The following is a 15,021-nucleotide window of genomic DNA, read 5'->3' on the forward strand; positions in this document are numbered from 1 at the left end:
GTGGTGAGTGGGAACAACAACCGCAAAGAGACAGGATTTACAGCTCCGACCTGCAGTGCCCCCTCCCCTGCCCACCTGCCTCGAACGTGGGCACCGCGAGGCCCCCTTCCTAACTTTAGAATGACAGCTTGGCGGCTTGAAAAAAAAAAAAAAATAATGCAGAAGGGCTTGAGGTGACGGGTTTGGTGCGGGAGGGAGGTTTGAATATCGATGACCCCCGGGGACTGCAGTTTCAGTCGTTTCCGGGGCCCTGCTGGTTTGGGAGCGGGCGTGGAGCCGGCTGCCGCTAGTCGCTCGGGTGGGTTTCGGGCTTAGCTGGGTCAGGGCGGCCGGGCCGGAGCTGGGGAGGCGGCGGCGGCAGTTCTCACTCTAGGGCTGGACCCGTCTTTGTTCTGCAGAAGCTCGCGCGGCGCGGCGCCCTCGACCCCGCCGCTGGGCCCAAGAGAGGGCGAAGACGCGCTGCCGGCTAGGGTGTGGTTGCGGCCTGTAGGGGCCCGGGAGCGCTCCGGGGTCGCGATGGAGCTGGGGCGAAGCCCACGCGTTCCAAATGTTTTATCTGCGCCCGCACCGCACACGTTGGTTGTCCCCTCTCCCCTGTAGTCTCCCCAGAGCCCTAAATAAACCCTGCGGTGGAGGCGCCTTCGCGTTAATGTGCCCCCTCCCTTGTGGGTAGGGAAGGGACAGGTGCGCTTGGTTGCGGGACTGGGTCGCCCAGGAAGCGCGTGCTTCTGGGTCCTGAAACAGCCCTGGGTCAACGTTTGATGTGTGCCTGTGTGTGGAGGGAGTGTGGAAGGAATGTATAGGGAAAGACAAGTTCCTCACCCCACTAGGGCCGGGAGCCCAGAGGCCGAGCTTCCTTTACCCAAGAAAAAAGGGCGCGGCCGCTGGCAGACCCGGTGCAAGGCTGCAGGAGGACAGAAGGGGGCGCTGCCAGGCCAGCGTGATGGCCCGGCGATCCGTGGGAGAACGCGCCGCTTGGGGTCTGGCTAGCCTCTGCGTGGTGGTGTGGTGGTGGGGCTTCCAAGTGGAAAGAACCCACGCCCTACCCAGGTTTCCGTCGGTACTTCGGAGCGTCATCTGTTCATTTACTTATTCTCAGAACAGCCAGTTGTCAAAAGGATGACGCAGGAAATACAACCGGCACTGGTTCCATTGGATACAGAGTAACTTGGTGCATAAAGAGTCCACTCCACCAGAAGTGTAGTGCAGTGAAGAGAGATGGCACTCGGAATTTGGAACTTGGACCCCTTATAGTTCTAGGTCTAAATCTAACCAGTTGTAATTCCAGGTGCATTTTGATGTTTTAATAAGGATTAAAGTCTGGATAATTTTTTAAGTCTTTTGAGATCTTAATCCTCAATTATTCGCCCTCTGTAGGTGTGTGCCAGTTACAAATAGCAAAACCATCAGCCACATTCAACACAAAGACCTGAATAAGTATAACTCACATCTATACAATATATAGTCCTGAAAAGGTGATTAGATCAAGTGTTTTATATATCTAATACTTGCACTGGTAAACAAAAAGGAAACTGGCTAAAGAATCCTATTTTAATCTTTTCATAAAAGAATCTTCTGAATACATGTTTCTGTTGCCATCGATCTTAGGGAAATTTGGTATATTTTTCATAAACGTGCATGTTCTGGGCTCTGCTGCCTACCGGGCACCAGGTAAAAAGACTGTAAACTATCACACCTGTGTAAACTGTAAACGATCACTTGCTTGCCCTGGGATCCATTCAGTACAACCCCAGCCCTCTGCGTAGTGGTGTACTGGGAGCCCTGTGCTGTAATTTAATTTTTTTTTTTTTTAACAAAAGCAATTACAGAAAAGTGCAAATTTAACGGGTGACATTTAACATTTTGCCATGGCAGGCAGCCTCCACTTAAATGGGGCCTTTCTGCAGAACAACAGGAGCCAAAAGGCCTGTGTCATGGAGTAATGTAAGACACAATCTGGGCTGCAAACGCACAATGAATCGGGAAGGATTTATGTAATTAATTGACCAGTCTTAACCTGTTATCGTGATGTAAGGAATTTGGAACTCATTAATTTGGGCTCTGACAGATTTCATATTAGAGCTGGCAAATATGGATTGAGCCTCTTATTCTTGTAGCAGCTGGAATTTCCATGACAGTGAGGATTAGTGAAGAAGACCTATTGCTGGAGTCAAACTGCCTCTTTGTAATCAGTAGCCCTGTTCTGCATTAAAAGGAAAATGAAAAAAAGAAAAAAAAAAGGAAAAAGCATATTACCTGGCTGAAGGAACGAAAGGGGCTGATTCTCACCCTGCTGGTATGGGTGTTGAGCTCAAGCATCTGCAGTTGAATAAAAACATTAATTTTAGTCATAAAGTTAGGTGGTTTCTCAAGCACCTTGAGAGAATAAGAAGATAGAATGGTCTCAGGGTCAGGTTTACTATTGTCAAAGGTAAAAGGGATTAAAAGATGGAGCCTTTGAATTTCCTCTACGTGCACACAAATGTATGAAGAAGCACATAGACGTCTTAGAGGCAAATGGCAAGTTTTGAATAAGGTATCCACAAATAAGAGATTCGGAGCCTTGAAAGAGAAACTGGCTTTCTCAGGAGCCATTGACTCTCTCCTAGTCAGAGCCTCTTTGTGGATCTCAGGAAACCCAGAATTCATATAATGAGCCATTCGTCGATAGTCTAATTTGTGTCCTTTTCACAGTATATGATGGTTAATGAGTCACCCATTTGGAAATGTCTAGTTTCTTCTTTGAGATTTTAAGAAAGCCCAGTAAAAATCTAACTTTCATTTTCACCCTCCTTGACAATCAGAAAAATGCTCGGTTAGGAAAAAAAAGGTTCCAAGATTAAACTAAATGCTTTTTCTTTTTCTTCTTTTCACAATCGGTTTCCCCTATTGCTGTGCAATGTGATAAGGTTAATGTAACAACTGCCATAAGGATCATTAATACAGGAAGATAAGCAAAGTTGCACGTTTAAAACATTTTCAGGGTATCGTTTGGCTCCTTCTGCTGATAAAGGGGACTTTGGTAACAAATGCAGAATACAGGCACTGAATATTTAACTTTTTAGACAGAAAGCCCAATTGACCTTTTCTAGTATGTTATTATTCATAAATACTCTTCGAAGTTGAGTACTGACTGCTCTAGAAATATGTTTTTAAATTTGTACGTTACTTTAAAGAATTTCCAGTCAAACAACTTTAATTTTAATATAAGAAATAGTGCTATAATGTGAATCTTTGCGAAAACAAAAAGATTTCCAATCTCCTCTCCCACTTTTTTTTTTTTCGCTGTCTTGATTCCAACCAGATTCCAAAGTATTTTTTTTTTTTTTTTTAGTTAGTGATAATGGAATTTGATCTAGTAATGAAGTACTTGGTACAAAGATTTGTTTTGTGATTATCTTGTTAAGAAGTGATTTCTTCAGCTTTGGTTCCATTTAAGTGCATGCATGAAGATAAACACTGGAAATTTGCATCAATATATTAATGTTATCCTTCACATTGAGAGCAAAAAAAGAGCTAGTAGTTGTTATTAGTATTATTATTTCAGTGGGAAGTCTGTGAAGATAAACAATTGATATCAGCAAGACTTGGATAACTAGTATAAACCATGACAAGGGCGATTAATAGTGTGTATAAACACACTTCAAATTTGTATACACTATCTCAGCTCTCACCTAGGGATTTCTTTGTATTTTTTTTAGAAGAGTAATTTGTAAGTTGACAATTACAAGGTTATCAGCTCTTGTGCTGTGTGTACTGTTTATATATTGGAGGTATGGAATGGACACTTTGAAGTGTGATTTACCCAAGAGAGTGTTGACAGGAGGGAAGTCTGTTGAATTGGGTTCTGACTCTGCCATTAACACATACCCAAAGGCAGCTCCCACCCTCTGTAGACTGCAGTATTCTCACCAGTACAATAAAAAGACTAAATATAGAATGTCTTTAAAGGTGTTAATAAATGTTATTTTAAAAAAAGAAAGAAAGAAAGAAAGAAAGGGAAAAAAGGAGGTAGGGTGGAAGTTTTCATGGCCTATTATTTTTGCAGGACTTCCCAGTGCCTTTCATATGTTGATATACTGTGTGTGTGTGTGTAGGGGGATACTGTTTTACAAAACTGTATCCAAAAAAACAATAAAAATTTCATGATCTTTTGAGTCTATAATACTTTGGATATTTTCCCCAGAATGATTAAGGGACACTTGTGTTCATCCTTGGGTTGCCCAGGTAGCTCAGTGGTAAGAATCTGCCTGCCAATGTAGAGAGATGCAGGAGATGAGGGTTCCATCCTTGGGTTGGGAACATCCCCTGGAGGAGGAAATGGCAACTCATTTCAATATTCTTGCCTGAAGAATCCCATGGATAGAGGAGCCTGGGCAGCTACAGTCCATAGGGTTGCAAAGAGTCAGGCATGACTGAGCAACTGAGCACGCACATGTTCATCCTAAGTGTTCTTGAGGATATGGTGTGAGAGATGGGTGCATGCATGCTCAGTCACTAAGTCATGTCTGACTCTTTGTGACACTATGGACTGTAGCTCCCTAGGCTCCTCAGCCCATGGGATTTCCAGGCAATAATACTTGGATGGGTTGCCATTTCCTTCTCCAAGATATCTTCCCACCCCAGGGCTTGAATCCACGTCCCCTTTACCACTGAGCCACCAGGGAAGTCAATGTGGATATCAGTAAATGAGAAGGATTCCCTTTCAGTGACTAGGTTCTGTAAAGAGGTAGGGAGTATGGTGCTAAGTTTAAATCTTAGGTTCACTGCCTAAAGATGAGTGGCTTGGGGTAGGTCCCTCAACCTTTTGGAATTTGTTTCTTTATATACAACATGAAGATAATAATACACTCTGAGGGCAAGTTGTGAGGTGCTGATGAAATCAGAGCGAGTTTCCTCTTCTTGGAAGGCTCTTTGACTTTCCTTATTCATGCCTTCAGAGCAGTCTCTCAGAGTTATCTGAGATGTTGCCTCTCTGGCCGCAGTCCTCATTTTGCCCCAAATAAAACTTAACTCACAGCTCTCAAGTTGTGCATCTTTTTTTAGTCGACAGTTATAGCGACCACGAAGGGATCCAGAATGCACTTCCTTTCTTCGATTGGACTCCACCAGGAACCAGAACTTTGGTACCAGCAGCAGCCCCTTGTGCCCGTCCGCTTCCTTGGGGAGTGCAGACGAATTTGGGGGCGGTGGCCGCGTGGGCGCAGGACGGCCTAGAGGAGCTATTCCACATTCAAGGTCAGGAGGGGCGGCGGTGAGGAGATACCCCTCGTCCAAGGTAAGGAGCAACAGCTGCGCTTTGCTGGAGCAGCTGTGAGGAGATACCCGAAGTCCAAGGTAAGAGAAACCCAAGTAAGACAGTAGGTGTTGCAAGAGGGCATCAGAAGGCAGACACACTGAAACCATACTCACAGAAAACTAGTCAATCTAATCACACTAGGACCACAGCCTTGTCTAACTCAATGAAACTAAGCCATCCCGTGGGGCCACCCAAGATGGGCGGGTCATGGTGGAGAGGTCTGACAGAATGTGGTCCACTGGAGAAGGGAATGGCAAACCACTTCAGTATTCTTGCCTTGAGAACCCCACGAACAGTATGCAAAATGATAGGATACTGAAAGAGGAACTCCTCAGGTCAGTAGGTGCCCAATATGCTACTGGAGATCAGTGGAGAAATAACTTTAGAAAGAATGAAGGGATGGAGCCAAAGCAAAAACAATACCCAGTTGTGAATGTGACTGGTGATAGAAGCAAGGTTCAATGCTGTAAAGGCCAATATTGCATAGGAACCTGGAATGTCAGGTCCATGAATCAAGGCAAATTGGAAGTGGTCAAACAAGAGATGGCAAGAGTGAATGTTGACATTCTAGGAGTCAACGAACTGAAATGGACTGGAATGGATGAATTTAACTCAGATAACCATTACATCTACTACTGAGGGCAGGAATCCCTTAAAAGAAATGGAGTAACCATCATGGTCAACAAAAGAGTCCGAAATGCAGTACTTGGATGCAATCTCAAAAATGACAGAATGATCTCTGTTCGTTTCTAAGGCAAACCATTCAATATCACAGTAATCCAAGTCTATGCCCTAACCAGTAATGCTGAAGAAGCTGAAGTTGAAAGGTTCTATGAAGACCTACAAGATCTTTTAGAACTAACAACCAAAAAAGATGTCCTTTTCATTTTCAGATCAGATCAGATCAGATCAGTCACTCAGTCGTGTCCAACTCTTGTGACCCCATGAATCACAGCACGCCAGGCCTCCCTGTCCATCACCAACTCCCGGAGTTCACCCAGACTCACGTCCATCGAGTCAGTGATGCCATCCAGCCATCTCATCCTCTGTCGTCCCCTTCTCCTGCCCCCAATCCTTCCCAGCATCAGAGTCTTTTCCAATGAGTCAACTCTTCGCGAGAGGTGGCCAAAGTACTGGAGTTTCAGCTTTAGTATCATTCCTTCCAAAGAAATCCCAGGGCTGATCTCCTTCAGCATGGACTGGTTGGATCTCCTTGCAGTCCAAGGGACTCTCAAGAGTCTTCTCCAACACCACAGTTCAAAGCATCAATTCTTTGGCGCTCAGCCTTCTTCACAGTCCAACTCTCACATCCATACATGACCACAGGAAAAACCATAGCCTTGACTAGACGAACCTTTGTTGGCAAAGTAATGTCTCTGCTTTTTAATATGCTATCTAGGTTGGCCATAACTTTCCTTCCAAGGAGTAAGCATCTTTTCATTTCATGGCTGCAGTCACCATTTGCAGTGATTTTGGAGCCCCCAAAAACAAAGTCTGACACTGTTTCCACTGTTTCCCTATTTCCCATGAAGTGATGGGACCAGATGCCATGATCTTCGTTTTCTGAATGTAGAGCTTTAAGCCAACTTTTTCACTCTCCACTTTCACTTTCATCAAGAGGCTTTTGAGTTCCTCTTCACTTTCTGCCATAAGGGTGGTGTCTTCTGCATATCTGAGGTTATTGATATTTCTCCCAGAAATCTTGATTCCAGCTTGTGCTTCCTCCTGTCCAGTGTTTCTCATGATGCATTCTGCATAGAAGTTAAATAAACAGGGTGACAATATACAGCCTTGACGAACTCCTTTTCCTATTTGGAACCAGTCTGTTGTTCCATGTCCAGTTCTAACTGTTGCTTCCTGACATGCATGTAGGTTTCTCAAGAGGCAGTTCAGGTGGTCTGGTATTCCCATCTCTTTCAGAATTTTCCACAGTTTATTGTGATCCACACAGTCAAAGGCTTTGGCATAGTCAATAAAGCAGAAATAGATGTTTTTCTGGAACTCTCTTGTTTTTCTATGATCCAGCGAATGTTGGCAATTTGATCTCTGGTTCCTCTGCCTTTTCTAAAACCAGCTTGAACATCAGGAAGTTCATGGTTCACATATTACTGAAGCCTGGCTTGGAGAATTTTGAGCATTACTTTACTAGCATGTGAGATAAGTGCAATTGTGCGGTAGTTTGAGCATTCTTTGACATTGCCTTTCTTAGGGATTGGAATGAAAACTGACCTTTTCCAGTCCCGTGGCCACTGCTGAGGTTTCCAAATTTGCTGGCATATTGAGTGCAGGACTTTCACAGCATCATCTTTCAGGATTTGGAATAGCTCCACTGGAATTCCATCACCCCCACTAGCTTTGTTCGTAGTGATGCTTTCTAAGGCCCACTTGACTTCACATTCCAGGATGTCTGGCTCTAGGTGAGTGATCACACCATCGTGATTATCTGGGTCGTGAAGATCTTTTTTGTACAGTTCTTCTGTGTATTCTTGCCATCTCTTCTTAATATCTTCTGCTTCTGTTAGGTCCATACCATTTTTGTCCTTTATCGAGCTCATTTTTGCATGAAATGTTCCTTTGGTAGCTCTGATTTTCTTGAAGAGGTCTCTAGTCTTTCCCATTCTGTTGTTTTCCTCTATTTCTTTGCATTGATTGCTGAAGAAGGCTTTCTTATCTCTTCTTGCTATTCTTTGGAACTCTGCATTCAAATGGGTATATCTTTCCTTTTCTCCTTTGCTTTTTGCTTCTCTTCTTTTCATACCTATTTGTAAGGCCTCCCCAGACAGCCATTTTGCTTTTTTTGCGTTTCTTTTCCATGGGGATGGTCTTGATCCCTGTCTTCCTGTACAATGTCACGAACCTCATTCCATAGTTCATCAGGCACTCTATCTATCAGATCTAGGCCCTTAAATCTATTTCTCACTTCCACTGTAGAATCATAAAGAATTTGATTTAGGTCATACCTGAATGGTCTAGTGGTTTTCCCTACTTTCTTCAATTTAAGTCTGAATTTGGCAATAAAGAGTTCATGGTCTGAGCCACAGTCAGCTCCCGATCTTGTTTTTGCTGACTGTATAGAGCTTCTCCATCTTTGGCTGCAAAGAATATAATCAATCTGATTTCGGTGTTGACCATCTGGTGATGTCCATGTATAGAGTCTTCTCTTGTGTTGTTGGAAGAGGGTGTTTGTTATGACCAGTGCATTTTCTTGGCAAAACTCTATTAGTCTTTGGTCTGCTTCATTCTGTATTCCAAGGCCAAATTTGCCTGTTACTCCAGGTGTTTCTTGACTTCCTACTTTTGCATTCCAGTCCCCTATAATGAAAAGGACATCTTTTTTGGGTGTTAGTTCTAAAAGGTCTTGTAGGTCTTCATAGAACCTTTCAACTTCAGCTTCTTCAGCGTTACTGGTTAGGGCATAGACTTGGATTACTGTGATATTGAATGGTTTGCCTTGGAAACGAACAGAGATCATTCTGTCATTTTTGAGATTGCATCCAAGTACTGCATTTCAGACTCTTTTGTTGACCATGATGGCCACTCCATTTCTTCTGAGGGATTCCTGCCCACAGTAATAAATATAATGGTCATCTGAGTTAAATTCACCCATTCCAGTCCATTTCAGTTCGCTGATTCCTAGAATGTCAACATTCACTCTTGCCATCTCTTGTTTGACCATTTCGAATTTGCCTTGATTCATGGACCTGATGTTCCAGATTCCTATGCAATATTGCTCTTTACAGCATCGGACCTTGCTTCTATCACCAGTCACATCCACAGCTGGGTATTGTTTTTGCTTTGGCTCCATCCCTGGGGACTGGAATGCAAAAGTAGGAAGTCAAGAAACACCTGGAGTAACAGGCAAATTTGGCCTTGGAATACAGAATGAAGCAGGGCAAAGACTAATAGAGTTTTGCCAAGAAAATGCACTGGTCATAACAAACACCCTCTTCCAACAACACAAGAGAAGACTTTACACATGGACATCAGCAGATGGTCAACACCAAAATCAGATTGATTATATTCTTTGCAGCCAAAGATGAAGAAGCTCTATACAGTCAGCAAAAACAAGATCGGGAGCTGACTGTGGCTCAGATCATGAACTCCTTATTGCCAAATTCAGACTTAAATAGAAGAAAGTAGGGAAAACCACTAGACCATTCAGGTATGACCTAAATCAAATTCCTTATGATTCTACAGTGGAAGTGAGAAATAGATTTAAGGGCCTAGATCTGATAGACAGAGTGCCTGATGAACTATGGAATGAGGTTCGTGACATTGTACAGTAGGCAGGGATCAAGACCGTCCCCATGGAAAAGAAATGCAAAAAAGCAAAATGGCTGTCTGGGGAGGCCTTACAAATAGCTGTGAAGAGAAGAGAAGTGAAAAACAAAGGAGAAAAGGAGAGATATAAGCATCTGAATGCAGAGTTCCAAAAAATAGCAAAAAGAGATAAGAAAGCCTTCTTCAGTGATCAATGCAAAGAAATAGAGGAAAACAACAGAATGGGAAAGACTAGAGATTTTCTTTTTTCTCTTCAAGAGAGAGAGTTTTTCTCTTCAAGAAAATTAGAGATACCAAGGGAACATTTCATGCAAAGATGGGCTCCATAAAGGACAGAAATGGTATGGACCTAACAGAAGCAGAAGATATTAAGAAGAGATGGCAAGAATACACAGAAGAACTGTACAAAAAAGATCTTCACGACCCAGATAATCACGATGGTGTGATCACTCACCTAGAGCCAGACATCCTGGAATGTGAAGTCAAGTGGGCCTTAGAAAGCATCACTACGAACAAAGCTAGTGGGGGTGATGGAATTCCAGTGGAGCTATTCCAAATCCTGAAAGATGATGCTGTGAAAGTCCTGCACTCAATATGCCAGCAAATTTGGAAAACTCAGCAGTGGCCACGGGACTGGAAAAGGTCAGTTTTCATTCCAATCCCAAAGAAAGGCAATGCCAAAGAATGCTCAAACTACCGCACAATTGCACTCATCTCACATGCTAGTAAAGTAATGCTCAAAATTCTCCAAGCCAGGCTTCAGTAATATGTGAACCATGAACTTCCAGATGTTCAAGCTGGTTTTAGAAAAGGCAGAGGAACCAGAGATCAAATTGCCAACATTCGCTGGATCATGGAAAAAACAAGAGAGTTCCAGAAAAACATCTATTTCTGCTTTATTGACTATGCCAAAGCCTTTGACTGTGTGGATCACAATAAACTGTGGAAAATTCTGAAAGAGATGGGAATACCAGACCACCTGACCTGCCTCTTGAGAAACCTATATGCATGTCAGGAAGCAACAGTTAGAACTGGACATGGAACAACAGACTGGTTCCAAATCGGAAAAGGAGTACGTCAAGGCTGTACATTGTCACCCTGCTTATTTAACTTCTATGCAGAATGCATCATGAGAAACACTGGACAGGAGGAAGCACAAGCTGGAATCAAGATTTCTGGGAGAAATATCAATAACCTCAGATATGCAGAAGACACCACCCTTATGGCAGAAAGTGAAGAGGAACTCAAAAGCCTCTTGATGAAAGTGAAAGTGGAGAGTGAAAAAGTTGGCTTAAAGCTCTACATTCAGAAAACGAAGATCATGGCATCTGGTCCCATCACTTCATGGGAAATAGATGGGGAAACAGCGGAAACAGTGTCAGACTTTATTTTTGGGGGCTCCAAAATCACTGCAGATGATGACTGCAGCCATGAAATGAAAAGACGCTTTCTCCTTGGAAGAAAAATTATGACCAAGCTAGATAGCATATTCAAAAGCAGAGATATTACTTTGCCAGCAAAGGTCCGTCTAGTCAAGGCTATGGTTTTTCCAATGGTCATGTGTGGATGTGAGAGTTGGACTGTGAAGAAAGCTGAGCGTCGAAGAATTGATGCTTTTGAACTGTGGTGTTGGAGAAGACTCTTGAGAGTCCCTTGGACTGCAAGGAGATCCAACCAGTCCATTCTGAAGGAGATCAGCCCTGGGATTTCTTTGGAAGGAATGATGTTTAAGCTGAAACTCCAGTACTTTGGCCACCTCATGCAAAGAGTTGACTCATTGGAAAAGACTCTGATGCTGGGAGGGATTGGGGGCAGGAGGAGAAGGGGACGACAGAGGATGAGATGGCTGGATGGCATCATGGACTTGATGGACATGAGTCTGAGTGAACTCCGGGAGTTGGTGATGGACAGGGAGGCCTGGCATGCTGCGATTCATGGAGTCACAAAGAGTTGGACATGACCGAGCGACTGAACTGAACTGAACTCACTCATGCCTTCTTGCCTGGTTCATGTCACCTAGTTGTTCAGGACTCTAATGAAATGTCTCCTGGTGCAGATGCCCACTGTGGCCACATCCCCTGCAGGGCGGGAACGCTTTTGCTGTTTCCACTCAGGACCTACTTCACATTGGCACTGCCTTCCTGGCAGCACCCACACCCCTGTGCTGCACGGTTGGTCACCCATCTTCCCTTCAGGCAGAAGCCCCTGGAGGATGAAGAATGCATTTTATCTCTGGCCCGCTGTAGCCTCCCAGCACCGGCCGCAGTTTAATACAGAGAGAGTTCCAGAGTCAGAGATGAGTTACACTCCTATGTAGGCAAAAGGTATACAGACCCTTCTTAAAGCCCCTTTCCTGTGGTAGAACTAGCAAAAGTAGCAGTAGATCAACTTCAGGAATGGTGGTAGGTGATTCAGAGAGATCTGCCTCCTGGAACTGGAAAGCGTTGGTTGTCCGGAGGGTGTAGAAGAAGCTGCTGTTACAGTGCCTCATGTCCCTTTTCTCTGTGGCAGAAGAGACATGGTAATGTAGTTGTCCATTCATGAGGTCTACATGGCAGTCAATCAAAGCTTTTCTTCAGATTCCTCTTTTCAGTTATCAAAGAAACCATTCAATTAAATATTTTGGTGAAATATTTCTTTTGGTTAATTTGTTTCTGAGACACTGAGCCTAGCTCAGTTTGTACATAATAGAGTAATTGATATTCAATAAATAGTGGATGATTAAGTTGGAATATTTGACTTGATGGACAGACTAGTATTTTTTCCAAATGTAGTCTGCTATGTCATATAATCCCATTTAAAGCTGAAGCCCAGGCTGACTTTTAAAAAGCAATTGAAAAATAATTTAAATCCTTACTGAATTCTCTTTTAAAAATACCAAAGGATTCTGATACTCACCTCCAAAACTTTCTTAAAAGCCTCAGTCCTCTTCTCTGTCTGTCTCTAGATAGATATACATAGATAGATATAGATATTTACATCTCACAAATCTTGTCACCTTTTTTTGAACTTGTGAAACTTTAGTCTCTTTCCAAACTTCCAGATCCCACCCCATAATGGCTCTTGTCTTTTCCTTGTTCTCTAACCTTATTTACTCTTCTTAATGTAAACCTAATTCTCTCGATTCCTGCCCACACTTAGTTCAACCTGGGCAGCCGTAGCTCAGGAACTAGTCTGGCAAAGACAGAATTCTCCTGAAGGATGTGGACAGGAGGACTGGGAGAGGAGTGTGGGGTGTGAACAGTCCCGGGGGGCCGAGGGTGGAAACAGTCGGCTATACTTAGAGCTGATTATCTTTTCCCTGTGAGCAAAAGTGAGTAGAGTGAAACCTGCAGTCTAACCCTGAAAAGAGAACTTGTCCAAACTCCTCCTTTTGTTTAGTTTCAACGAATAACAAACATTAGCTTGCATCCTGTTTTTGCTTCTCTCTTTGTTGGTTTACCTAAGTTCATCCTCTGACCTTCATGGGACCTCCTCTAAAAGTCATTCTGTGAAAATCTGCTTTATTTCTAAGGAGCTTTGGAGAAAGAGTCTGTGACCTTCTTTGGCAGTTCATCACAAGAATTAACAACTCCTTTTAGAAAATTATTTTAACCCACGCACATCATGCTATACATGTTAAGCCCAATCTATGGCCAGGGTCTGTGTGGAAAAGGCTGGTGTGAGGCCACAGGGAAGGACAGAAACTTCTGGACTGAGGAGCATTTACCTTGTACACACACTGAAATTCAAAAGTCCTGAAAGCACCGTGTTGGATTGTGCTGGACTGGGGAGGTGAGAGACAAACACTGGTAAGTCAGATGCAGCTACACAGTGGTTTAGAATGTGTGTGTGCACGCATGTTCAGTGTGTCCGACTCTTTGTGACCCCATGGACGGTAGCCTGCCAGGCTCTTCTGTCCATGGGATTTTCCAGGCAAGAATACTGGTTTAGAATACAAACATATTTTGTGTAAAGAAAATTAAATTTTTTCTTAACCTTTTATTATCTGATTGAGATGTTCTCAACATTACTACTTCATCCTAAGTTTTGCTGTAGATATGTATCAGATCAGATCAGATCACTCGCTCAGTCATGTCCGACTCTTTGCGACCCCATGAATTGCAGCATGCCAGGCCTCCCTATCCATCACCAACTCCCAGAGTTCACTGAGACTCATGTCCAGCGAGTCGGTGATGCCATCCAGCCATCTCATCCTCTGTCTTCCCCTTCTCCTCTTGCCCCCGATCCCTCCCAGCATCAGAGTCTTTTCCAATGAGTCAACTCTTTGCATGAGGTGGCCAAAGTACTGGAGTTTCAGCTTAAACATCATTCCTTCCAAAGAAATCCCAGGGCTGATCTTCAGAATGGACTGGTTGGATCTCCTTGCAGTCCAAGGGACTCTCAAGAGTCTTCTCCAACATCACAGTTCAAAAGCATCAATTCTTTGACTCTCAGCCTTCTTCACAGTCCAACTCTCACATCCATACATGACCACTGGAAAAACCATAGCCTTAACTAGATGGACCTTTGTTAGCAAAGTAATGTCTCTGCTTTTGAATATGCTATCTAGGTTGGTCATAACTTTCCTTCCAAGGAGTAAACGTCTTTTAATTTCATGGCTGCAGTCACCATCTACAGTGATTTTGGAGCCCCCCAAAATAAAGTCTGACACTGTTTCCACTGTTTCCCCATCTATTTCCCATGAAGTGGTGGGACCGGATGCCATGATCTTCGTTTTCTGAATGTTGAGCTTTAAGCCAACTTTTTCACTCTCCTCTTTCACTTTCATCAAGAGGCTTTGAGTTCCTCTTCACTTTCTGCCGTAAGGGTGGTGTCTTCTGCATATCTGAGGTTATTGATATTTCTCCCAGAAATCTTGATTCCAGCTTGTGTTCCTTCCACCCCAGCGTTTCTCATGATGTACTCTGCATATAAGTTAAATAAGCAGGGTGACAATATACAGCCCTGACGTACTCCTTTTCCGATTTGGAACCAGTCTGTTGTTCCATGTCCAGTTCTAACTGTTGCTTCCTGACCTGCATACAAATTTCTCAAGAGGCAGATCAGGTGGTCTGGTATTCCCATCTCTTTCAGAATTTTCCACAGTTTATTGTGATCCACACAGTCAAAGGCTTTGGCATAGTCAATAAAGCAGAAATAGATGTTTTTCTGGAACTCTCTTGCCCTTCCCATGATCCAGTGGATGTTGGCAATTTGATCTCTGGTTCCTCTGCCTTTTCTAAAACCAGCTTGAACATCAGGAAGTTCATGGTTCACATATTGCTGAAGCCTGGCTTGGAGAATTTTGAGCATAACTTTACTAGCGTGTGAGATGAGTGCAATTGTGCGGTAGTTTGAGCATTCTTTGGCATTGCCTTTCTTTGGGATTGGAATGAAAACTGACCTTTTCCAGTCCCGTGGCCACTGCTGAGGTTTCCAAATTTGCTGGCATATTGAGT

This window comes from Bos grunniens, chromosome 4 (genome assembly GCF_055505025.1).
Source record: "Bos grunniens cultivar Pamir isolate PY7600 chromosome 4, Bosgru_T2T1.0, whole genome shotgun sequence".
NCBI classification, from domain to species: domain Eukaryota; kingdom Metazoa; phylum Chordata; class Mammalia; order Artiodactyla; family Bovidae; genus Bos; species Bos grunniens.